Source organism: Panulirus ornatus, chromosome 12 (genome assembly GCF_036320965.1).
Source record: "Panulirus ornatus isolate Po-2019 chromosome 12, ASM3632096v1, whole genome shotgun sequence".
Lineage (NCBI taxonomy): Eukaryota > Metazoa > Arthropoda > Malacostraca > Decapoda > Palinuridae > Panulirus > Panulirus ornatus.
The window spans coordinates 24,402,764-24,430,617 of NC_092235.1; the positions used below are offsets into that span (position 1 = coordinate 24,402,764).

Consider the following 27,854-nt stretch of genomic DNA (forward strand, 5'->3'; position numbering starts at 1 on the left):
CCTCCAGTTTTTCTCCATTCAAACTCACCTCCCAATTGACTTGACCCTCAACCCTACTGTACCTAATAACCTTGCTCTTATTCACATTTACTCTTAACTTTCTTCTTTCACACACTTTACCAAACTCAGTCACCAGCTTCTGCAGTTTCTCACATGAATCAGCCACCAGCGCTGTATCATCAGCGAACAACAACTGACTCACTTCCCAAGCTCTCTCATCCCCAACAGACTTCATACTTGCCCCTCTTTCCAAAACTCTTGCATTCACCTCCCTAACAACCCCATCCATAAACAAATTAAACAACCATGGAGACATCACACACCCCTGCCGCAAACCTACATTCACTGAGAACCAATCACTTTCCTCTCTTCCTACACGTACACATGCCTTACATCCTTGATAAAAACTTTTCACTGCTTCTAACAACTTGCCTCCCACACCATATATTCTTAATACCTTCCACAAACAACAAACAACAAACTTATACCTCTGTAATTGGAGCACTCACTCTTATCCCCTTTGCCTTTGTACAATGGCACTATGCACGCATTCCGTCAATCCTCAGGCACCTCACCATGAGTCATACATACATTAAATAACCTTACCAACCAGTCAACAATACAGTCATCCCTTTTTTAATAAATTCCACTGCAATACCATCCAAACCTGCTGCCTTGCCGGCTTTCATCTTCCGCAAAGCTTTTACTACCTTTTCTCTGTTTACCAAATCATTTTCCCTAACCCTCTCACTTTGCACACCACCTCGACCAAAACACCCTATATCTGCCACTCTATCATCAAACATATATATATATATATATATATATATATATATATATATATATATATATATTATATATATATATATATATATATATATATATATATATATATATATATATTCATCTATTTTATTTTATATTATTTCTCTAACTATACTTTGTCGCTGTCTCCCGCGTTTGCGAGGTGGCGCAAGAAAACAGACGAAAGTGGCCCAACGTACCCACATACACATGTATATACATACATATCCACACATATACATTTCAACATATACATATATATACATACACAGACATACATACAAACACATGTACATAATTAATACTTGCTGCCTTCACTCATTCCCGTCACCACCCCGCCACACATGAAATGACAACCCCCTCCCCCTGCATGCTGGTAGCTGATTCGGGTGAGAAACTGCAGAAGCTGGTGACTGAGTTTGGTAAAGTGTGTGAAAGAAGAAACCTGAAAGTAAATGTGAATAAGAGCTAGGTTATTAGGTACAGTAGGGTTGAGTGACAAGTCAATTGGCAGATAAGTTTGAATGGAGGAAAACTGGAGGAAGCGAAGAGAGATATCTGGGAGTGGATTTGGCAGCGGGGGGAACCATGGAAGCAGAAGTGAATCATAGGGTGGGGGAGGGGGCGAAAGTTCTGGGAGCATTGAAAAATGTATGGAAGTCGAGAACGTTATCTTGGAAAGCAAAAATGGGTATGTTTGAAGGAATAGTGGTTCCAACAATGTTATATGGTTGCGAGGTGTGGGCTATAGATAGAGTTGTACGGAGGAGGGTGGATGTGCTGGAAATGAGATGTTTGAGGACTGGTTTGATCAAGTAAGTAATGAAAGGGTAAGAGAGATGTGTAGTAATAAAAAGAGTGTGGTTGAGAGAGCAGAAGAGGGTGTTTTGAAATGGTTTGGTCACATGGAGAGAATGAGTGAGGAAAGATTGACAGAGGATATATGTGTCAGAGGTGGAGGGAACGAGGAGAAGTGGGAGACCAAATTGGAGGTGGAAAGACGGAGTGAAAAAGATTTTCAGCAATCAGGGCCTGAACATGGAGGAGGGTGAAAGGCGTGCAAGGAATAGAGTGAATTGGAGCGATGTAGTATACCGGGGTCGACGTGCTGTCAGTGGATTGAACCAGGGCATGTGAAGCGTCTGGGGTAAACCATGGAAAGTTTTGTGGGGCCTGGATGTGGAAAGGGAGCTGTGGTTTCGGTGCATTACACATGACAGCTAGAGACTGAGTGTGAACGAATGTGGCCTTTGTTGTCTTTTCCTAGCGCTACCTCGCGCACATGCGGGGGAGGGGGTTGTCATTTCATGTGTGGCGGGGTGGCGACGAGAATGAATAAGGGCAGACTATGAATTATGTGCATGCGTATATATGTGTATGTCTGTGTATGCATATATGTATACATTGAGGTTATAGGTATGTATATGTGCGTGTGTGGACATGTAAGTATATGCACATGTATGTGGGTGGGTTGGGCCATTCTTTCGTCTGTTCCTTGCGCTACCTCGCTAACGCGGGAGACAGCGACAAAGTATAATAATAATAATAGTAATATATATATATATATATATATATATATATATATATATATATATATATATATATATATATATATATACTTGATCGACGTTTCCCACGTGAGCGAGGATGCGCCAGGAAACACACGAAGAACGACCCATTCAATCATCAATCATATACACATACCTGCACATACACATACATATCAACATATACATACACATATATACACATGTACATATTCATACTTGCCTTCATCCATTCCTGCGCCACCCCGCTAATCAGGAAACAGCATCGCCACCCCCTACGTCAGCGACGTAGCGCCAGGAAGAGACAAAAAAGGACGCATTCGTTCACACTCAGTCTCTAGCTGTTGTGTAATGCACCGAATACATAGCTCCCTATCCACACGCAGGCCCCACAGACCTTTCCATGGTTTACCCCAGGCGTTTCACATGCCCTGGTTGAGTCTATATATATATATATATATATATATATATATATATATATATATATATATATATATACACCGTATGTTTGTGAAAATCAAATTCGATGGACATATCAAGTATAAGTCTTTAGTGACATAAAAAAAAAGTTGAAACATAAGAGAAAGAAAATAATCTGAGGCTTATATTCTAAAGAAGCTTAAAAATCTACCCTTTAAAAAGTGGCAGGTTTTGGCTATCACGTTCTAAAAACTAGCAGTTTAGGGAAACAAACAATTATTGCCATGGTCCAACTCTGAGCTGCTAATGGCCATACAATTGTCATGTGACAGAATGGCTTGCTGTACATTATGTTGTCTTACTAATGGCTGAGGCCCTTGAGCAGTTAGGTCTTGTGAGAACTAATGGTGCGGCAGAAGGTAGACGGGAGCGAACCATCTCCCCAGCGGTGGGTAAAAAGAATCAAGTTTTCAGGTCAAATTGGGCGAGTTGATAAGTTTGACTGGTTTGGACTCAACTCTGTCACGTAAGTACGTATATTATGGAGAGCTAGAACAGTCCAGGATTCACGTGACGGCAGTACTGTAAACAAAGACGAATCAACTCCTTTGCATAAGCAGAGCAAGAGGTCAGAAGCGAAGAATCCGAAGCACATAAACAGGACGTTATGATGAGATGAGAGGCAGAATGTGCAAGAGAAGATAAGAGTGAATCTAAAGTCGAGTATAATGAGCAAAGAGAAGCGCAACGATGAGTTGTTAGCTTATAAGTGCATGTCGTTGTGGTTGAGGAAAGAAAATCATTGATAAAAGGGAGTAGTCACATGATGGGAAAAATTTTTTCAGACTAAGAAGTATCGACTGCCACATAATGTCACATGCACTTTAGGAGTAATGTTGTCGCACAAGGAGAACCAACACTCCCAGACATCAGTTCAACTACAAACGACTGGTGAGCAACTCTTGAGATGAGCATAATCAATACTTTTCAGTGCGAAAATAAGGCAGCATACTGAACAATCAACTGTTATCACTCAGGCCATTACTACCACCAACATCGCCCTGCAACTATCACGAATCCCAATCGAAAACCCAAATCTTACTGGGCCCTAACTCCAACGCCTCCCATCTACCAGCACAAAGACCATCATCCACCAACCTTACATCAACTAACGTCTACCTATCGCCCCTACCAACACGCCTCCGCACACTAACATAGCCCCCAGCCTCTCCCTTCGCTAAGCTATTCCCGTGGGGCGAGTTTATCAAACACTCCGTCAACACCGCAGGCCCTGTTGTCGTATGAGATCAAGTTGCTACGGTCCATAATATACTAGTTTACCCTTCAACCACGGCCTCTACGGGACAGAGAGTGAAGCACTTACCCGCCCCGCACTCTTTGCACTCCCGGCTAGACAGACGTGCACTCGACTCGCCTTCTCTCATGCGGGTTCAACTTTTCTTCTTCTTCCCCGACTTCTAAGCTTTTGATATTATTGACCCCAGCTCCGGTGGAGCGAGGATGAACGAAGTACACTTGGAGGACCTGAGAGAAAACTTACAATCAACGCAGAAAGTGACGAGAGATGGGTCAAAGAAGTGGTAAGGAGGAAGAGGAGGAGGAGGAAAAGACTGAAGCTTCGAGACTCATTAACTAGGAATGATTCGAACCCAGGATAAGATAAGGAATTCATCAATCCAATCAATGTCACTACTCAACTATTAGGGGCAAGAAAGTTCCCATTAGATCTACACATACAAAGGATAATACACATATAAGGGGTAACATTCATTCTGTTTTGAAGTATACAGTAATGCTAATATTGTCTTGGAAAAATCGAGCCAGCCTCGCTCCGCGTGCGAGCGCCGATGAAACCGGAGAAGAAAAATCGCTGTCTTAAACCCACAGTAGCCGGGTCCATGACATTTACTGGAAGTAAATCAGCACTGGCTCGAAGACGAACACTATACCAGCAAATTCCATCCACGAATTCAAATGGTTCACACTGTTCCCCGATAACTTAAGTTACTGGTATGGCTCTCGACCACCTAAAAGAGATACTGTACTGTCATTATTGTAACTGAAGTCGCCTGAGTCCACTAATGTCTGTGCCTTCCACTAATACTAACGATTTTAAGGTTTAACACCAGTGGAAACACAAAGAAACATATGCTAACATCATGCAATGAGCATTCACCAAAGGAGAAGCAGAGAGGGAATATTTCTCCTGGGATCTGCCCTATTCCAAGCTTGTTGGTCCTATGCAGAAAACCAGAAAAGACGACTTCCATAAACATCCATAATATACAGAAGTAAATAATAAATAAAAAGGCCTATCACTGTCTACAGTGTAATTCTAACGATGGACAGATTAAAGATGGTAAAACGCCCCCAATCCCCTGATATTTTTTCCACGCCGAAAAATACTTGAAAATTTTCAAATGAATGTTTGACCACAACCGCTTCGTGCACGACACGTAGGTAGGTACGACCCGAGAGTGCGACAATGGGATCCCCGAGAACAGCGGTGTACGAGCGGCATACCCAAGGGTCGTATCGTGGTGCTCAAGAGGTTTAATGCTACCGTGTGAAACCCGAGATGGCAGACCAATATAAAGATCACCTAAGTCCGACCCTTGCCACACAATAGCTGGCCCCCTTGAGGTAAAATGACGTTCAATAAAACCAGTATTAAAAGGTTGTGTATGGCGTCAGCCACTCTGCAGTAAAACCCGCTCGAATAGGTGGTGTATGGATGATGTCTTGCGCAGTAAAACCTGGTCTTGTTTAACGCGAGGGTTGTCGTATTAAAACCTGCTTTAGAATAGGTGATAAGGATGCACTAGTGAGCAATCACAGGTTCATTACATGACGCGTGTCAGTGCAGTTACGCGCAATAAAAACTATATTACGTGGCACTTGGATGTAGTTAAGCGCAATACAACCTGCGTCATAAGTCGCGTAAATATAAATGACAACGGAATGCGTGTTCGTAAAACATTTACGCAACCCCCCCCTTTTTTGCCTCGCCTTCTTAATGTCATCTCATGGCCTGATCTTTGACCCTTGAACTTCAAAACTTAATCGCACGTATAAGATTAACATCTATGTTAAAAGTTTAATTTCACATCCCTTGACGACCCCCCTTTCTGCGGACAACTGCTAAGAAAAGCAGTCTGTAGCATTTTACTAGACAGAACCTTCACGTTTGACCTACGACTCTGGAAACTCGAACAGGTACAGAAACGTGTGTGCAGTATCTCCGGTACTAACCTGGTCTATATCCAACGACCCAGTCAGGAGATAAGAGCGGGAGAAAACTGACACGAGCGGAAAGTGCACAACCGAGTAGTACATCCCTCCGCTTCGAGGTGTCGTCAGCACTAGTGCAATCCTGAGGTAACCACACACACACACACACACACACACACACACACACACTGTAAAACCTGAATTACATGATGCTCGAGAGTCTGTGAGGGTCTGACTTGCAATAAACGATGAGAGAGAGAGAGAGAGAGAGAGAGAGAGAGAGAGAGAGAGAGAGAGAGAGAGAGAGAGAGAGAGAGAGAGAGAGAGAACGTATGGTGTAACAAGATGGTGAAATCAAATTCGTACCCGAAGTGTTACACCCAAACCTGGTCGTAAACAGTGTAAGGCTTCGCCTATGGCCTAGTTCGCCACGCTTCCACCAAAGCTTCTTTACGGTACACGGTACACCACCCTACATGGCCACACTTCCACCAGGCCTTTGTCTATGACTTAGCCCAACACCCAACATGGCCTTCCTTCCCAAAAGAATCCTCCATGGCCCACCTAATGAACCGACATGGCCACGCTTCCAAAATGTTTTCCCATAGAGTTCGTAAGGTAAAAATGAAAAGCTACTATACAGCCATGTCTTATGCTCCACACTTTACGACAAGATATCCAGACATTACACAGTTCGTACACTTCCTCCTCACCACCACTTGAGCTGGACGGTACGATCTCCTACAGTATCATGCCGTGACCTGTGACCTGACCAACGAGAAAAAGGTCACCAGTAGTACTCCACGCTGCCTGCATACACTAGCCGGCCGACTTCAACATGGAAAACATCCAAGTGATATCATTCGACTGTGGATAACCATTCCTAAATGGTGAGATATTCCCAAAATGACATCAATGTTTTGCCAATGGGGGGTTAAGGGGGGAAACTGGACATCCATCAAACCCGTTATAGGCCTGGGAGCGGCCGTTTTCGTATGAAGGTTTGCCATTTTAAAATACTCATCAACGAGGGAAACTTTCCTTATTCTAAGATTTACGCGCGTCGACTGCTTGCTGCGCGTCGGTGCTTATATTTATCAAAGTTCGCTACAACCCGGACACAAAACACAACAACAACAACAAAAAAACCCATAAAAACTGCACTAGAATGCACAAAAACGCGAGGCCCACAGAAGACGTATTTCACGATAAGATGGGAGGGAACACGGGACGACGGCGGGATGCTGGAAACACCACACGCAACACAAACCCCGGCCAGCCCAGCCGCACGAAGCACAACCCCGTCACACAATACCACGACAGCAACACACACACACACACAAGCTTGCCTTGAAACACAAAACCTGACAGCGTCCACGCACGTAACAAGAGCCCGAGACGGGCGGAGTAATACTGTGATGGAGGCACACGTCAATGCACCAACGATTGGGTCCCTAAAATATAATATACTACTGCAAGAAAGTTTAAGTGAATCTGGCGCGCTGCTACTTTAACATCATAAGGCCACGAATGACCAGACCTCACCGCAGCCTTTCACAAGCATCCCAGGGTCAGTACTGCAACGTGAAGTTCACTTCTTAACCCCTTCACTACACGACAGTAAGACCCCCCTTGTCCCTTCAGCACGACCCCCACGACGACCCTACCCCTCCCCTGAGCAAGAAGGTCACTGTTTTGACCAGTGTGTTCGATTTCTGGGCGCGATGGTCCGGCCGTCTTTGACTTGAACCTGAGGTAGGCGTCACATTAATATGGGTCATTCTGAAGAGAAGAAAACTGTACTCCTTGTAACACACACGAGGGGCCCGGACAACAGACTCTTCGAGGGCTACATCATATGTAACCCACCCACCCACCCCCCTCCTGTAACCTAATACCGTCGGCGTTACATGAAGGAGGGTGAGTACATTTCACAACCACCTACGTCAAGCATATCCTTACGATCGTTAATTAATTAACCAACCAAAGCGTCAGATGGCTATGATTGAGGCATCATCAACCGGTGTCACGTCGTTTGCCAGTCAGGAGGAGAAAAAAAAAACAAGGGTGTGTGGACACCCGATACGTTTGTACCCCAGGTACAAACTGGTAACCCTGGCTACACTGTTGAAGAGGAAACCATCACCCCACCACACATACACACTCCCTCCTCCTCCTCACCCCAGATGGCCGGCTGTACGTAGGGCGGGGGGTGGTTCATCCCAGCGACCACAGACCACATCCGAACACGTCTCAAAAATAAAAGCTTTTCACACCTCGATGGTCTGATCTTCCACATGACCTTGTCTGTCTCACGTAGACGGTGACAGTCGTCCGCAAATCACCTCACTACCTGATGACAGGCACAGCGGTCTATATAATCAGTACTATCTGTTGGAAAATACGTTTTACCCCTGTTAACAGCAAGCAATTACAAGAGCCTCATCATCACCCCCCATTGCCTGATAACAATTACAATAACCTTTATCTATCATTACCTAATGACTGCTACATCATTATTCTGTGTTCCTTGTTAACTTCATATTACAATCGTGTGTTACCCCACAGCCTGGCCGGTAGCCAAGCTTCCGTGTACTGAGCAGCCAACCTGCCTGGGGCACCAGCCGCGGGGGGAGAGAGAGAGAGAGAGAGAGAGAGAGAGAGAGAGAGAGAGAGAGAGAGAGAGAGAGAGAGAGAGAGAGAGAGAGAGAGAGAGAGAGAGATACACAGACACACACACCTATATCGGAAACCATTCCCAAGCGTCGCTACAAAGTCCGGTCGGCCCATGAAGTTCACCCAAATGTGCTACATTCAGCCACAGGTCCTTGAATTACCGCTACGTTAAGGGACGTAATGTACTTCAGGTTTACGGTGAATCATCTGTGATCGTCCGTCAGTCCAGCTGGGATGAAGTGACGAGGAAACTCCAAGTGGGCGCTAATCCCGAACTAGCATGCATACCTTGAGTAATGTAGTATTGCCAGCCTCCACCACAGCTGGCGTGTGTTTCACGTTCTTCACATCATGATTGTTAGTATTCAACCCATCACCGTGAACCCCCCCCCCCCCCCTTGACACGACCAAGTCGGATCCCCTGACGTGTACGCGTCAAGATATGCATCTTAACGCGAGGATTACGTGTTGGGGAGGGACGTGATCCGTCCTGAATATAGCAGCACTCGCCTCGTTAGCTTACGACGGACGTGTTGGAATTCCGCACCACTGTATAGCACAAGACTTACTTACACCTCAGTTGCCGAGTGGAAAATGTAATTCACACTTCGTATTTCACAGTGTCTTAGTTGATGAGACTGACGCATCTATTTCTGGTCTTATCCGTTGTAGCAACATATCTGATATGACATGTACTGAGAGGCGTGCCTTTTATGAATAAAACAAAAAGGCAATGTGCTATACGGGGAGTGTGTGTGCGACGTGCTGTTGATGGGGCTGAACCATAGCACATGAGAGGGTCAGGGGATTCGTACGGAGCAAGACTGTGGGTTTTGGCTGTGGATTGCAGGATCGGGTTTCAAATCATTACACAGTGGATATACAGTGAATGGGAGCCACCAAGACGATTCTTCGTCTAACAACGCCTCGCGAAGACGGAGAGACGCAATTACCGGACTCTTTACAGAAAACTTGATATATGGTCGACAACAAGGTCCAGACGCAGCCAGGTCTGACTAGCATATGATGTGGGTAGTGGCACAGAGGAAGTATTATTCAGCAGGCAAGACGTGCGGAGAACGCTACGTGCTAGCCCTGAATTCCAGCAAGAAATCCCGTCTTGTACACTCCTAATTACTCTCTCTCTCTCTCTCTCTCTCTCTCTCTCTCTCTTTCTCTCTTTATATATATATATATATATATATATATATATATATATATATAATGCTGATATCCATGAGGAAAATGAAACACGATAATCCCCAAGTGCATTTTCGTGTAATGATCACATCGTTAGGGGAGATATAGGAATGAGACAGAGGACTTTTAGAAGTCAGTTAATATACAAAGACGAGGCGGAGCTAAGAGGCCGTTGGTACACAAGTGTTTCACAACACGAAAGTGCACTTGTGGCTTATCGGGTTTCATTTTCCTCGCGATTATCAGTAAATACTAGATTAAGCGCACCACTGTGACCTACTGCAATACACGTGTGTGTGTGTGTGTGTCCTGACCTTTTCCGTCATAGCGAGAGAGGCGTCATAAAACATACGAATGAGCCTACACGGGGAAAACATTCGCTTCGGTTCGTTTCTAAGTCTAGTGCGATACTTACTATAGGTGAGGAGGATTACGACCCCCACGCTCCTCTCTCCCCCAACCTCCGTCTTAGTCGCCTTGCACGACACGCAACAGGGATACGTTGGGCAATATCTTTTTATACCCCATACCCCCCCCCTAATACACTGCAGGTTCCCTTGAAACGCTATACACACTTATCAGTGAGTGAAACGTAACACCCAGTATATCTATCCATGCCCAGAGTGGTCATGTCCGGCCAGCTTTCCACGTCATTTCCGCCTATGATGCTCTATCTCTCTCTCACGCCGAAATCTTCCCCTCCTCAGCAACCCTCCACTCAAACACACGACGTGGATCCACAAGGACCCTATAATGCGTATCTGTTGACAGGGGCATCCATATGAAATGACATGGAATGGTGGGTCTCCGGTGGTATGGGCGGTATGGAACGTAGCTAAACCTGTGTCCTGATTGGGGTACTGAACGAAGTTAAACCTGTGTCCTGATTGGGGTACCCAACGAAGCTAAACGTGTGACCTGATTAGGGTACTGAACGAAGCTAAACCTGTGTCCTGATTGGGGTATCAACGAAGCTAAACCTGTGTCCTGATTGGGGTATTGAACAAAGCTAAACCTGTGTCCTGATTGGGGTACTGAACGAAGCTAAACCTGAGTTTGGATAGCATGGTCAATAAGGACCTCATCAGATATAACAAGGGAACTACCTTCGTTAAGTCGGACCGTGTACAGTAACCACAGGGTACGTGCACGGGACTTGGCGTTTGCATCTGGCTGGGTCGAGGGAGGTCGGCCGAGTTCATTGGCCGGGACACCACAAGACTGGGTGGTGGTGTTGGTGGGGGTCGAAGCTATGGTTCCCTGTCACCCTGGCCACTGCTCACGTGTGCACCTCACGTACACTGTACGTGTTGCTGTTACCGTGTCTGTTGCTACTGGTCCTCTGAATGCAGCCACTACATACAGCTGCTGCTGTATTCCTACGTAGCATAGTAATCCCGCTCTGTGTGTGTGTGTGTGTGTGTGTGTGTGTGTGTGTGTGTGTGTGTGTACCAGTTTGTTGCTGAGGAGGGAAATCACCCTATCATCCCCCGACTTTCTAAAATAGTTCAGATGTCTGGAATTCCAGCCAGACTCCCCAATTACGTAAGCTTACAACATCCTCCGAGCACACGTTCATGATCGCTGGGGGAAAAAGGAAAATCGTTGTACAATACGTTGGCTATTTTTTTTTCCCACCGCAGAGTTCCTCTCTCTCTTGTTATGGGTATGACCCGTGGACTGCGTGCGTATGGTGAATGGTCCCCATGTGTGTGTGTGTGTGTGTGTGTGTGTGTGTGTGTGTGTGTCAATTGGTATAAGTCCATCCGCTGATGTGCGTGTAGAAAACGACGATCTTCACGTAGTAGTACATGATGATAAGTGTTGGTAATAGTCATCATCCCTCGACATTACGTGGATGTCCCGTGACCAAGTGCGTGCGTGCACCTGCCAGACGCACTCTCCCTCACTCCCTGCCACAGACTCAAATGTTGGTGACTACCCTAGCCCCCTCTTAGAGACCCCCCCATCCTGACGTCACTGTAAGATTCCTCCCTCCCCACCACCACTAGGGAGGTGGGGTGTGGGGGAGGTCACATGCCATACAAGACAATCCCCCCCTTTCCCCTCCTTAACGGAGGGGAGGTCATTGGGGAGGGGGGTGAAGACTTCTCCCCCGCCACTCCTTCTTAACGGAGGGGAGGTCATGGAGGGGTGAAGACTTCTCCCCGAAGTACAACAATCCAGGAGGACACCGATGGACAGTTTTCCCGGGAGGCACAACGGTTCTGGGTCGACCGCTGCCGGAGCGAACTCACGGCGAGCAGGAGGAGGAGCAGAAGAAGCAGACGGATCAGCAGATGGGTGGGTAAGGGAGGAGGGAGGAGGAGGAAGGGGGGAAACATACCATGGCCCGAGGCAGGAGGGAGAGAGGGAGAGGCGTGCATGCGTGCGTGCGCCACCACACGGGTCGGGCCAGACATGGCCTCAGGCCTGCCCTGCGACCGCAAGTCCTTCAGCGGGCAGGGCGGAGGAAAGGGGGAGGGGTATGCGTACCTCCTGACGAAGCGGTGCACGGTACGGGGGGCCGCCTCCTCGCTCATGTGTACCGTCTGTACCACACGGTGCGAGGACGGCTGCTACCCCACGATATCCGGCGGCTATCTCCTGGCTCACACCACCACCACACCACACGCCTGTCTTCCTCCCCTACGCTGACGTGCATTACGTGCCGATCTTCTCCATAACCTCGCCATCACGCCCTCCGGCTTTTGCCATCACACTCCCTCGGTGGGAGGGATGCGAGTGGCTGGCCGCGGACAACTGCGCTACATAACTGAGGAGCATCGCCGGGACACCAGTGCTCCTGTTCTGCCTCAAGGGCGGGCAGAGAGAGAGAGAGAGAGAGAGAGAGAGAGAGAGAGAGAGAGAGAGAGAGAGAGAGAGAGAGAGAGAGAGAGAGACGAAGTCTGGAAGAAGGGGTGACGCGGCGAGAATCCTAACGTTTACTCGGCCCGAAAATGGGGGCAAAAATAATTTGTGCAATTCACGTACACACACACACACACACACACACACACACACACACTGCTGATCCCTGAGGACGTCATGGCGTGGGTGGTGACGTGGCAGTGACGTCATCGCCGACTGGCAATACAGGCTTAACCATGAGATCCCGTCGTTGAGTCACATACACCTGCCTCTACCCGGAATAGCTCGCCTCAAGGCTCCTTCCTGGAAGGCGAGTCTATTCGATACTCCAGACTCAATACATCCTGGAACTCAACGCCAGATATAAACTTACAATAAACCTCTATCATCAAACCAGCTTCGTCTACTTGTATGACAGCAATCACTCTTAGGTATGAGTAAATTTCCTCTCAGTTCCATCATATACACACAGGAAACATTACTCAAACAGTACTACATCTGCTGGACTGACTCTTTAAGAGTACCAGGCTTCCCAAATACACAAGCGTTACCAAAGCTTTGGTCACATGAGTTGGTCTCGTATACGTCCCAAACACACAAGCGTTACCAAAGCTGTGATCCCATGAGAAAGCTTGGTCTCGTATACGTCCCAAACACACAAGCGTCACCAAAGCTTTGGTCACATGAGAAAGCTTGGTCTCGTATACGTCCCAAACACACAAGCGTCACCAAAGCTTTGGTCACATGAGAAAGCTTGGTCTGGTATACGTCCCAAACACACAAGCGTCACCAAAGCTTTGGTCACATGAGAAAGCTTGGTCTCGTATACGTCCCAAACACACAAGCGTCACCAAAGCTTTGGTCACATGAGAAAGCTTGGTCTCGTATACGTCCCAAACACACAAGCGTTACCAAAGCTTTGGTCACATGAGAAAGCTTGGTCTCGTATACCCTCACAACAATATCCAACCCATAACCCGAGCACAGCAGCCAAGGTCATATTCACCATTATCACAGAACATTAAAAAAAAAAAATAAGAAAGGTCAATATCTGATAAAAAGTCTGGAGAGGTTAATATATCTTTACTGATAAGAATCTACAGATCAGTATCTTAACTGATTAGCCCTTCATGAGGCATCAACCTGCCACAGCTAAAATAACCCCAGAGAGGCTGCCACAAACAAAATAAACCCTCGATGACGCCACAAATAACCCCAGAGAGGCTGCCACAAGCAAAATAACCCCAGAGGCTGCCACAAACAAACCCACCCAAAGGCTGCCACAAACACTGATATCGTTCGCCAGGCGAGTGTGCCACCAGGGACGGGTAGGTACACAAGTGTGACAAGCATCATCAAGGACAGCGGCCTATTTCCCGCCAGTGTCCAGACACTCTCCCCCCAGGGTTTCAAAATACGATTCAAGGTGCGAGAGAACGACTTCCTGTCCACGTCAGGTCCCTCTCTTACGAACGACCGGTAACAACACAACCCCTCCCCTCCAGCCCGTGTCGTACCGTGGGCTGTGCGACCCAGTACGGGCAAGGGTGACGAACCCACTTCTTACTCCCTTCTGAGGATGTATGTAATTAACCCATCAACCCAGGCTCACTCGTTCTGTCTTCAAGTGGGTGTGTGTGTGGGTGTGTGTCACTCGCTTCGACGTTGCATTCCACTCAGGAGCAGGGAAATGGTGCCCTCCTTTGTTGCTAGAAATTCCACGACGAGAACGAAAAAAGAAATTGATACATAAACATTTCCAGAGAAAGGAAAGCACGGATTTTTTTTTCCCCCCCACGACACTTTTTTTTTAAGTTTCCTGACGAAGGCCTCTATCGAAGCCCATCTTTCCCATGGAGAAGATTACGGCCCTCTGGTTCCTCCTGACCTTTGTAGCCACCGCCGCCACCGTCGGCCGCCCCGGGCTGAACCCTTGAGACCCTAATAAGACCTCTTTACTCCTTTCTTGTGGGGTTCGTGTGGAAGACTGGCGTTGGAGACCCATGGATCGTCGAGGCCAGGTAGTCGAACACACACACACACCTCTTAGCCTTATCCTTCTGCTCAGGCTAGAGGATTCGTAGTCCTAAAAAAAAATCATCCATGGCTTAAAGAATCTTTATCTTCACTCGTTGTCTAAACCCGTCTTACAACCATCCTCGCTATACCTGCCGTACTCCTCCAAGCCTCATTCGACGTCTAAGCAAGTACTACGACCGTCGCTAGTTAGTGACATGTGTTGTGCTAGCAATGTGTTCCTCCCCACCAAAATAGCGCGTGCAGGTTGGCTAAGCCTAGGCTGGGTGTGCGAGGAGAGTTGCCTGACGCAGCAGAAACAGTGTTTACTGGCTCCCTCGTCACATTCAAACCATCACACTTGTGCACCGACCTACTACTTTCAATTGCCACGATGGCCAAGACAGCGCGCGCCTACCTTTCCCTTCTTTGCCAAGTTTCATTTTGCCTTTCCTACAACCGAAGCCTCAAATCCAGTATCGTGAAGGCCAGACCACCTCGCTAGGACCACAGGTCTCCGTGTGGTCCGTGTGTGTGTGTGTGTCTACGTAAACTCATCCTACCTCTATTTCAAGTTCAATCTACGAGCGGCCGTGTCCTTCAACTTGATCACCATCGGCACTAGATCACGCGGCGGGGCATGAGTGTAGGGCCTACGAATATTCATGCCCATGTCCCTAAGGGCTGCCCTTGGCTGGCTGAATTACTGGTTAGTAGGATGGTTGGCTAGCTGGTTAGTAGGGTAGCGTGGTGCTTAACGAACTGATGTTTGGGATGGTAGAGCGTTTGACTAATTCACTGGCTGGTTGACTGACAGAGAGATATGGTTGGGTGGCTGAATGGTTGGTTGTCTGGGTGGCTGGGGGAGGGGACAGCCGTCTGGTAGACTGACTCGTTTGTTGGTGGGTTGGTTGACTGGCTGGGAGGGAGCTAGCTGTTTGGTGTACTGACTGGGTGGTAAAGTGGTTAGATGAGGAGTCGTCTGGTTGACTGTTGCCTCCCCTCTACCAACAACACACATTCAACAACCAAAACAGCTGTACCCCTGTCTAGCGACCGGGCGGCACTTGACACATAAGGTCCAAGCGTCGCACCGGGATGTATGAGATTACCGACCATGAGGCTGTCGAGGCCAGGCTGATGGTGCAGACAGACGCGAAGGACCCGCCCTAGCTATGCCTGCCAAACACGAACCTCGCTACAGCGACTACCTCAGGAAAACACACACGCCCAGCTGGTATCTTTGTACCCTCCTATCATCGCACGGCACAAGAGAGGAGAAATAGTGATTTATCTGCTGTAATGACCTGTTGGATATACAGACTTAAAACTACTGAAGGACGACCCTCGAACACGTCGGTACGACCCTTGAGCACGACCTCTCGGGGAAGGACGGGCCGATTCACCGGGTGTAAAGGCTTGGACCTGTGACTTAACCCCTGACAGATCATAAGGCCGAGCCATCACCGCCGTGCTCAGTGTGGTCGCACGGCCGTGCCCCAATGGGTGATCGACCAGAACCAACCAGGTCAAGACGACAGGGTAACCTCGACCAGTCATGCTCCCCAACCCACCTCGGCTCAGGTGCTCCCATGACCCTGCACGTACTGGGTCACCCACACCCCACCCTCTGCAACAACAACACACACACACACACACACACTCACACGCACCAGCCAGGATACATGTACCCACCTGCCTCTATTAATCTCCCGGGACAGAAGCACACTCAGCCAATACCGTTTTCCCATAGTACCTACCAGGTGGCAGGTCCTCAATAATGTTCCTCATGATATCAACCACGGTGGGTTCCGAACACACTGCAGCCAAGCCCGGCACAGATACCAGCCACCTCCAGGCCAGGTAGCCAGGCGCCCGCCCGCGCGACCTAACACGCAGCCCTCTAACCAGTCCACGTTTTCTGTTTTCCACCACGCATGCCTTAGAGTCAACACTACTACATTTCTCCATATCTTCAGGCATGCGACTACATGTTAACATCTCGCAACCCTTCACCTACATCCAAATTCACCATACTACGACTAGAGCTTTCGAAATACGACATCCACTATACTTGTCCCTGAGGGACATAAAATACGTGAGAGAGAGAGAGAGAGAGAGAGAGAGAGAGAGAGAGAGAGAGAGAGAGAGAGAGAGAGAGAGAGAGAGAGAGAGAGAGAGAGAGAGAGAGCTCCTGATTTATCTTTCCGTCACCAGCTGATAAGGGTGACTGGTTCCCTCGACCGCTATCTGGAATATTATGAGGCACAACACAGAGGCTGTTGTCAGATCAACATCTCCCGTGATGTATTCATGGCTATAAAGCCACAGGGGGTTGGGCCGTTCATACACCCACAGGGGTAAAGCCATTCTAAAAGCCACAAGGGTCGGCCCATTCATACACCCACAAGGGTCAGGCCGTTCATATACCCACAAAGGTTAAGACGTTCATACACCCACAAAGGTCGAGCCATTCAAATACCCACAAGGGCCAGGCCATTCATATAGCCACAAGGGTTGGGCCATTCATATACCCACAAGGGTTGGGCCATTCATATACCCACAAGGGTGACTGCTTAAAAATCGTCTCCCTTTAACAACAGCAACGCTTTTAAAAGAGCCAAAGGAATCTACGTGTGTGTGTGTCTGGTGTCCATCTGTACAATTTCCCAAAGAGCGACTCTTCCCTACACTTCCTGGATATAATAACAAGACCATGCAACATAACCCATATGATGGCACTGGTGCCTTGCAACTACACAAACTCATCCTCGTCTTTATCTGATAATCTTATCTTCCATCTGAGGTATTTCGACAGATCTCGGGACATAGCAAGTCCTGCTTCCCCGAGAAGACGCGCTATTTACAGCAGTTTCATATTGGCACTTAAGCTTAATTGACAGTGGTCGGTACTTAGAAAGGCCTTACTTTACTTGCCACTTAAGCTTACCTTAAAAAGGCTTTACTTTACTTCTTGAGCTCTAAACCGGACTGCTATGATAAGCCTGAAGCTTCATATATATACATTAACATACACACACACACACACATCTATAAATTTTGCATATAAAAAAGCAAACTGAATGTATGCACAGCTTCAGGTCTTCCCCTGGCCGTGTACACGAGAGTCTCTGAGGCCTTTGAAAACATTTCAGGGCTGACACAGTGAAGACCTCCCGGTACGGTACCACCTGGCGCCGAGAGAGAGAGAGAGAGAGAGAGAGAGAGAGAGAGAGAGAGAGAGAGAGAGAGAGAGAGAGAGACCCGCGCACTGTGGTACCAACCTGGAGTCCTGCAGTCAATACGCAAGGGTCGCGTCCGACGTCAGCCTGCACCAGGCACGACCTACACACACACACACACACACACACACACACGAAAAACATCACAAATAACAGACAAGATGATGGACTCAGGGAGGCACTTAAGAGGGTTAAAAAGAAATGCTTCTCACAGGCTTCCCCTTTTACCCCTTAACTGCTCATCGTCTCATTACTTCTCCCTTAATCAACGCCACGACACTGGTAATCACTGGCTCGTTGTGGCCTCGGGCCTTACGATCATCAACTCGGCGCTCCGCTGACATTTAAGGGTCTGGCAACCACACAAAGTCAACGCAAATGATATGAAACTCGAGATTCCTAATGAGCAGTGTACCCAACCTGGGGAGATCTGCACTTGCTTACGAGTTCCTCCTGCGTGAAGCGTGACGGGCATCAAGCTTTTGGCGGCCTTGTGGTTCACTGGAGACTATTGGCCCCTGGGAGGCACACCCGACCACAGACAGTGTTGTCTTACACATACACACTCTCTCTCTCTCTCTCTCTCTCTCTCTCTCTCTCTCTCTCTCTCTCTCTCTCTCGGTGGTGGTTTCCTTCACTCTCAACGGCGGAAGGTTACCCAGTGGCCAAGCGTGCGTTTCGACCGATGTCTTGTCTTGATCACATATGATGAGGGCCGGACGCACTCCGTAGCCAAGCCTTACATGAACACTTAACCTTCACTAAGCAACACTAGGTTAGGTTAGGTTAGTTTAATACTGAGATAAACGATACCAAAATAGAGCTGTTAATTGATCAACACCTCATCATTTCACAAAATCCCGTCAACAATACGAAAACAACAACAACAACAGTCGGATCAGGTACAATCTAAACACTACCACGTGGCACTGTACCTTGCAAAATCTCCCAGCCGCTTCACTCCCTGACATGGGTGCACATCCTCACCTACTCTCTCACCCCGCCTCACCCTGTAAGAGGGAGGAGTCTAGGTGAAGCAGTCATGGCTGCCGGGAGTGAGCGACGTGACGTAACGACCACAACCTCGTCAATCTATCAGTTGGCAGGAAAGTTAATCCCCCCGCCCGGCAGGTTTTCACCTCCAGTCTCCACCAATCGCTATACTCAAAACATCGCCTCCCGATAGTCTTCATGGCTTCACCTGTATGAGTATGAGGAGATATACGGGTGGATAGCCAGGTGTAGGCGGTGGCAGGAAGGGAACGTGTAGTGAAGTGGACGCACCGTGGTGACAGAGGGAAGGCGTCGTGTGCGGGGCGAAATAATTCACTGTACTTATTCGTTGAGAAACTCGTTCGTCGAGTGAGCACACGCGGCTTTAAAAAAACCACGAGGACACGTTGCTTGCGAAAACGTTGAGTGACAATGAAAGTGATCATGATGAAACGGCCGGCTTCCTGAATACTGTTATTGTCTCAGCCAAAGGCAACATACGAAAAACCGAAGCGAACAATAATTAATATCACAGTTGAAATCATGTCCTCTGGTAAGAGAGAAGAAAGGAATCATTGTGAAAGCATAGTGCTCACGCTAGGAAACATATGTCAGAGGCATGCGTCAGTAACCAGTCAGTTGGGCCACTACTAGCGTCATGACGATGGATATGTATAAAAGATCTTCACTGTTATCTTTCATAAGTATTTTGCGATGAAGACATCACGCGTTCCTCCTGCATCCTAGCTGCTAACGGATGACAACGTTTTACAGACTCGACACGCGTGATCAGACAAAATGAAACGGAATGAAAGTAAATAAAAACGGCAGGTTATGATAACCTAAATTCGGGAACGACAAAAAAAAACTATGAATAAGACAGTTAAGCTCTTAAGACTACTCTTCTCAGTAAGCCACTTGCTAAGGGATAACAACCGCAGAACTGGACGCTTCCCAGAGTAATAAGAACTCAACGAACGCACTGCTTCATGTCCACGACCAACGTAATTAAACATGGTTAGACACTTCCTAAGTTTTACATCTACTTGTTTGCTCTCTCGTTGTATATATATATATATATATATATATATATATATATATATATATATATATATATATATATACTTGTTTGCTCTACACACTACAATATACGTGTTTCTGATCTCTCCAACTAGCACAAACAACTTTAAAAGGACCCACTGATTTTTTTTTTTTTTTATTTATACTGTCATCACACAAATCTCTTTGTTTACGGTCTCCCACAATCACAGACAGACTCAACACGACCCGACGGCCTGTCGCCGTTTGCCTCCCTTTGTGAAGCGGACGGAAGCCTTTAAAATGTCACCGATGGAACGAGTCCGTGCGTCGGGGTAAGCACGACGGTACGGGCCCTTCAGCGCGACACTACGCTTTCCCGTGTGTTGCCAAGGGCTTCTCGTCGTGCTGAGGAGTCGGTACCGTCTTTCCCCCCCAGGGTCCGTACGGTCAAGAAAGGGGGAGGACTTCCACAACGCTTAAGGAAGCAGTGCCGTCGTGCTCACGAGGCTGTACCGTTATGCCAAGGGGACTACAGTCCAGCAAGGAGCGTCCCTCACTTGGCCGCCCGCCACGGAACCCAACAAACAAACAAACACTCTCTGGCGTCCCCTCTGCTCCTGAGCTTATCCTGCAGGACACCTTACACCCGCTACCCCTCTCCCACACCCCTGACCTAAGATCCTTCAACCCAGCACCCACCTGTCCCACCCCCATCCCCCTACTCCTGTGCTTATCCTACATATGACACCTGTTCCCGTCTTCTATACCCTTGTCTTAAACTCCTTCGAGCCATCGGCCACCTGACTGTGGAGGGCGATGCTCCTCTTCTCGACCGCTGCAACCGAATCAGCGTCCATGAGTTCGTCGGCGTTCTCAAGATAAAGCGGTTATCCCCATCACGCCAAATGGATGGGATCGACTTCCACCGAAACCCAAGGAGTACCCCCCAAAAAAAATTCACATCTTCATCTGCATAAAAGAACGGGAAACGAGGTATGTGATTTCTTCGGCATTATTGATTTACGGGGAAAAAACCTGCTCTGAGGTCGGTCCTTACGAGAAATGCTACCTTGGTGCGTTGTGAGGAGGGTATGAAGCGGTTAGAAAAACGAGCGTGCAGAGTAACCTGCCACCGCAACACACACAGCCACCCGGGGCAACGCTATGGAGCCGTCAAGAAAAACTAGACCTTGTATCAAGACCAACCCCCCACACACTGTGGCCTGGGTATCCCCGTCTACCAGGAGTCCTCCATACCACTCATCTTCGGACTACGGGTCCTGCAGCCAATCTGGGTGCACCGCTTCCCATCCCAAGTCCAGACCTCTGTGTTGGAAACCATCCTTCCCCTGAACGTTAGTGAGGAAATATAATGAGATATATGTATATCTCCCCGTCTTCCTCACGGCCTGACATCTGACATTCAAATCTTTCACTCGACTCGTAAGTAAATTACGACCCCCGGCCTCGCAATCCGGTTCAGTTATCAAACCTCCCTGACAGGGTTGGAAAATGTGAAGTTCACAATTCATAATCACACACCATCAGAAAGAAGAATATAGACAAACTGTGATATGAAATATTGCTCTCTGCCACTAGAGCGTGTCTCTCTCAGTGCACGAGTACCCTGCTGGCCTCTAGTTTAAACCCTGACCTATGAGCGACAATTAGGTAACGTTATTCCGTGTCTGTAAGAGGTTTGCCATGACAAACGTACGATATATATATCGCGGGAGACAGCGACAAAGCAAAAAAAAAAAAAGAATACATATATATATATATATATATATATATATATATATATATATATATATATATATATATATATATATACATATATATATATATATATATATATATATATATATATATATATATATATATATATATATATATATATATATATAAAGAAGAATGGAAACTGAGTGTTTGGCGTGTATACCACAGACAGACAGATGGGGAGGGAGGCGGAGGTACGACAGAGATGCAAGTGTATTTAACCTAATCGCTACGACGCTGGGTCGGAGGCACGGCAATGTCTCACCTGTAATTCAACCTCTTCAATACCGACTCTGGGATCGCTGGCCTTTGACCTGATGAGCCTGGCCTTTGACCTGATCTTTAAGGGTCAGGCCATCATATCTAAGGGTCGAACCATCGTTCTTACATACATACTTGCAGAGAGAGAGAGAGAGAGAGAGAGAGAGAGAGAGAGAGAGAGTGTGTGTGTGTGTGTGTGTGTGTGTGTGTAATGCCAGTGCAAGGCGTGGGTATTACCGACGAAAACATCAGATAGATCAAGTCCTCGTCTCGGCGTCCGACAGACTGGACTTGAGTTCCTGACCACCCAGCACGTCCACAAGGACAACCATGCCTCCCTCCTGCCATGACGGTCACAGCTACTTGAATCATCACTCACTCCACGGCAGACCTAATTCGTACCCTCGCGCCAGTAAAAGTCATTCCACGGGACACACACGAACCACGAACTTCAGGCTAAAAGGCACAGGAAATGCAACGTTAACCATAGAAAATACGATATATATATATATATATATATATATATATATATATATATATATATATATATATATATATATATATATATATATATAAACCTCTTGGCTAATCCTGAATCGTGAGTTTACACAGCCAGGAAAACTTCAGTGTCTGAGGTCCTGGAGACATGGAGCCGCGCGTGGTGCCAAGAGGTCCACAGAAACACTACCAAGATGATTACCCAGCTTCTCCTACCCCGGCGCACGCAGGGCACTGGCTGTTATAAAAGGCGTTCCACAAACCCATGTTATACCCAGATTAAAGTAATTTCTTCGTCACGGGTGAAGCGCGGGAAGAGGTGTTGCACAAAACCTTATGATCCGGGTAATCAACAACACCCTCTTTATTATGATACACAAGTGTGATCACTGGCCCTTCGTATGAGTGGGACATTCTGTGGTTCGAGGTTTGGATGACAGAGTGAGGAAAATCATGAGCAACTACTTGGATGACCTTGAGGCTACACGAGTTGCTACGGGCTTTTCCTCCCGAGCCGAAGTTCATGCTGGCCGAGGAACACTTCAACAGTAAACGCTGCTTTCTGAAGGAGCTCTGGTCACGTAGGCGTCTCTATGAAAAAAACATGCTCACCACAGTTCAGTAGGAACATGTAAAGGAAAATGTTACTAAACACGGAGGGAGGGTGGGAACGTGCGCGTGCTTCCGACAACGTGCACTCCAGTCAGACGATTCTAAGTCGCAGCTTCCCCACAGGTCTTGTTCATCTTCAACCATCGCCCTGGCGCATCTACAACTGTCTCTGTCCCAGCTACCCACACAGCGGGGAAACAATACCTGACCGACTCCTTATACCACGTAAAGGAACCTGAGGCCAACTGTTTCCTCATGTCAGGAAGGAGGAGAGAGTGAAGAGAACAGAGATGGTAAAAAGAGTCACCTGCGAACAATGTCTCTGAAGGTAAATGGCAACTAAGGCCAACCCATTCAAAAACCTATGTAAGAAAATAGAACAAAATCGACCCCTTGGGTATGACAGCGTCACCTCTGGCCTTGACTTTTTAAGATTGTCAAAGGCCAGGCATATCATACTAAAGGGTCACAACGGGTTTACGACCTACAGTGAAAATAATCATTAAGAAAATGACATTCAGGGATGGTGGGTTTATAATGACGACGTTCGTGCTCGGGGAAATCTCTCTTACCAAGAATTTTCATCAGAGCCTGACGTGCCACCATATTAAACTTCTTCACTACGAGTTACGCAAGTCTAACACGACATCGTACGCTGAAATGGTGCCTGCATGATGCGAGAGATGAAGGGAAACTTCGAACTGAAACCGTCGCCAACTTCGAAGTCCCGTAAGTCCCTGATGGCAACAGTAGCCAAGCTATCGCCTGGTCTGGTCTGGCCGGCACCTGTTTCTTTATGACTCAGGAACACGCCCGCCAAGTTCTACTGCAGGGGTCTTACTCTGCACCCTCGTTGTTTATGTTTGCGCTCGGGTCTTTTTTTTTTTTTTTTTGCAACCTCCTACTGCCAATGTCAACACTGAAAAACACTCGTGTTATCTGTATCAAGGGAAGACCAGGGCGCTCTGCAATACTATACTAAAGAAACACCAGGACTGCTTCTGCGAGCCACGCCACCGACGGGAGAGAGAGAGAGAGAGAGAGAGAGAGAGAGAGAGAGGTCCGCCGCCACAGTTCGCATTACGTCAAATTCAGCGTAAACATCTCGTCTGACCGGCGCGTCACACGATACACTAATGATCAGCGAGGTCTTGATATAACGAGAAGTCTGGGTTAGCGGGGTTCGTGGGGATGGACGCGCTGAGTGCGGTGTTTGTACAGCGGGGTTTGGGGGGGTGGACGAGAGGGGGGGGGTTCCCTTGTGTCATTACCATGTCTGTCCGTCTTCAGAAGCCAGGCTCCAGGGTTCGAATCCCAAGCCCAGGCTCTCAAGTCCCTATCTACATACTGGTTTTCGCAACTATTTATTTTCATCTCCCTCCCACTTAAAAACCGTGAGTAGGCAACCACTAATTAGATTTTCTTGTGTCCCACAAACTCACGTCTCTCTCCTCCACTATCAACAACCTCTGCAGTTACGACTGGTCATTCAGTGTCCCTTACTGCACGGCACAATACATATCTTCCACACATGTTTCACAAATCCTTCCAAATATCATTATTACGAATGACTATATTAACTTAAAAGTCTGGCTGGTGTAATTAATATCTATCACACAAAGACTAAATTGTTCATATGAAATACGTGACAAATAAGGCCTAGAGAAGTCTGGATTAACTTCAATTACTATTAAATACGATACAAATAAGGCTTATTTAGAATTATCTTCAATAATGGTTATATTCTAAGGTGTTAAATAAGTGACTGGGGCAGCTTATCCCAGTGACTGGGGTAGCTTATACCAGTGACTGGGGTACCTTATACCAGTGACTGAGGTACCTCATACCAGTGACTGGGGTACCTTATACCAGTGACTGAGGTACCTCATACCAGTGACTGGGGTACCTTATACCAGTGACTGAGGTACCTTATACCAGTGACTGAGGTACACCAACTGTTGCCGTGGGAGGCAAACACATGCAAGGGGCGGAAGTAACCTCATAATGTGCATTTAACTTCAAACCTTCGGGCCACAACGGTACGATAGCTGACCACAACGGTACGATCTCTAAACACGACGGTACGATCCCTGAACGACTTTACAATACTTGAATGCGATTGTCCCATACTTCAACACGACGGTACGATCCCTGGACACGACGGTGCAATCCCTGAACATGACGGTGCGGTCCCTGAACACGACGGTACGATGTTTGAACACGACTGTACCATCCCTGAACACGACGGTACGATGCTTATCATCGTCTAGTCAGTCTGCCACACTAGCACTCCAGCTGTTTTTCACGACAAAACACACTCTTTAAAATCACTTCACACAAAAAAATAACCTCAAAATGATCGTTTATATTTTCCTCCTTCCTACTCGCCGTCTCCCGCTACAGCGAGACACCCATGTGGCAACTGAGGAGAGATTGTCGCTTGGCCCCTATCTTGTTTCTATATATAAAATGAGATGATAAAGGAGGGGAGGATTTTCTAGAAAATCCCCGCCGTTGCCGCCCCCCCTATTCTACGACACGCAGAAGGTGGGTGGGAGGGGTGGGTGAATGAGTAACATCTGCCTCAACCCGCGGGTTTGGTATGAACGCCGAAGGTGGTCAAACTCAGACCCCTTAAGTATGGACTCGAACTTAAACTTCTCAAGTGCGCACGTTACTTGGTTCGCCCGAGTCTGAGGCTATCATGACGACATTGTTCTTACGGTATCAGAGATAACGTTATCAGATCACTAACGCCAAGATAAACATTACAGCCACCACCCACCCCGGCTTCTTATAAAAACATTCTAACCCCTTGGGAAAGACGGTACGATCCGTGTGGGTGCAGCGGTGCGATGACGGTACGATCCCTGGGAACGGGGGGGAGTGGTGGATTACGACCCTTGAGCATGACGGAACGAACCATGGGTATGACGGCCTGACCTTTGACCCTGACCCTTAAGGGCGCTATCTTTTGAGCACGACGGAGCAACCGTGGGGTATGACGGCCTGACTTTAGACCTGACCCTTCAACGTACGATCTTTGAGCACGAAGGAACGACCCTAGAGTACGAAAACATGACCTTTGACCTAACTCTTAAAGGTTGACATCTCTTGAGGACGAGGGTACGACCATTCGCTACGATGGCCTGAAAGATCATGGGGGGGGTCAACGACACTGAATAACATTAAAAAAAAAGAGGGGGGGAGGGTCATACGAGTCCATAAAGAAAATGGTAAACCAAATGGTTGTTACAAGGTCAGCAGTGTAGGGTCTGCAGCAAACAAATGGTGGGAATAGACAAGGCCACCAGTTCACCAACCCGCACCCCTCAAAGTGGCGGCGAGGCTAAGGTGACGCAAATACAACTCCTCCTACATGACGCATACATCCTACAGCTGTAGCAACAACCGCGTAAGTGAACCTCCACATGTGTAAGGTATATGTGAGTTACGGGCTTAATCTCGCGCATAAACCCGTTTGTGTTTTGTTCGGCGCGAATTAGTAAAGTGATAGTGACGATAATCCCCCTTTATAAGGCGGGGATCTCAACCCTCGTGCCAGGTGTCGTGGACGGCCTTGGTGGCGTATAGGGAAATGTCAAGAAGACGGTAACTGTGGAATCTCTTGTCTGGTCTTCCTCCTAGTTATATTCTACGTGGACACTGCTGAACGCTGCAGCTACACACGCTCCCTAACACACACACACACACGTTCCCTCACACACACACGGCCTTGACTCTGTGGTTGTGCCTCCCACCTGCATCTCCCCAAAACACCATCAGAAATGCCATTTTTGTTTTACAGACGTGAGACACGCGAACAGTTATCATGTTACAGACGCTGTGTGACCTGGTACCCCCACAAGCAGATATACTGAGTCACCACTGGTACAGCATCAGCTCAGGAACATCTGCCTATGCTTGTTTGCGAAAAAAATATGCACGTGAAATTTTCCCCAGTGAAAAGAATATTTTGGCTGCACACACACACACAAACACAATACGAAGATATACAATAACTATATACATACAATAACTATATAACATCCCACATCACTTCACCATGGATTATTTAATCTCATTACCAAAGGACCCCTTTGAACGCCTGCACTTTCAAGCCTGCGCTACGATCAGCTGCAGGGAGAGGGTGGCCATTTGGTAAACTTGTTTACCAAATGGCGCCCTGGCTACGTCTCTTCGTTGTATATCAACTGTGAAAATCATTTATTGTGTCTCCCTGATGATGGAGCTAGGCACCCATCTTATCAGCCAACCCCTAGGAGTTGATGAACAGCTGGGCTGACTGTGGACCGACTGCCGCAACAAGGATTCGAACCTACTGCGCTCGACCATTGGCGGTCCGTGAATGCGTAACATTCAAGAACGCTAACCGCTACACCACGAGAGTCCATCAAACCACCATAATTGCATCTCAAATATATACAATGAATAAACTTTACAGTCTAATGATACCTATAACAAGTTGATTGCACAAGATAGTTACTGCACTGGGTAATGGTGCCGACAACTGCCTAGTGTCAAAAACATTGTTATCTTCGTCAAATTCTAAATTACGCCCACTATGATATACCACACGCACACACGCACTATGTAGGCAACAGAGATGCGTGGCCTTAAT

At 47.4% G+C, this 27,854-nt stretch overlaps 1 protein-coding gene across 4 annotated transcripts in view; it reads right to left on the reverse strand.

Moving 5' to 3' along the window:
* LOC139751879 (uncharacterized) overlaps positions 1 to 27,854 on the reverse strand; it is a 57,656-nt gene that overhangs the window by 18,826 nt on the left and 10,976 nt on the right. Inside the window, exon 2 of one of the 4 annotated variants that reach the window (XM_071667531.1) lies at positions 4,207 to 4,316. The exons of 2 other annotated variants lie outside the window; for them this stretch is intronic. The gene's annotated coding sequence lies outside the window, so the exon portion shown is untranslated. Of the gene's footprint in view, positions 1 to 4,155; positions 4,317 to 27,854 lie in introns of all 4 variants that reach the window. One more of the 4 variants, XM_071667530.1, reaches the window with a different exon arrangement.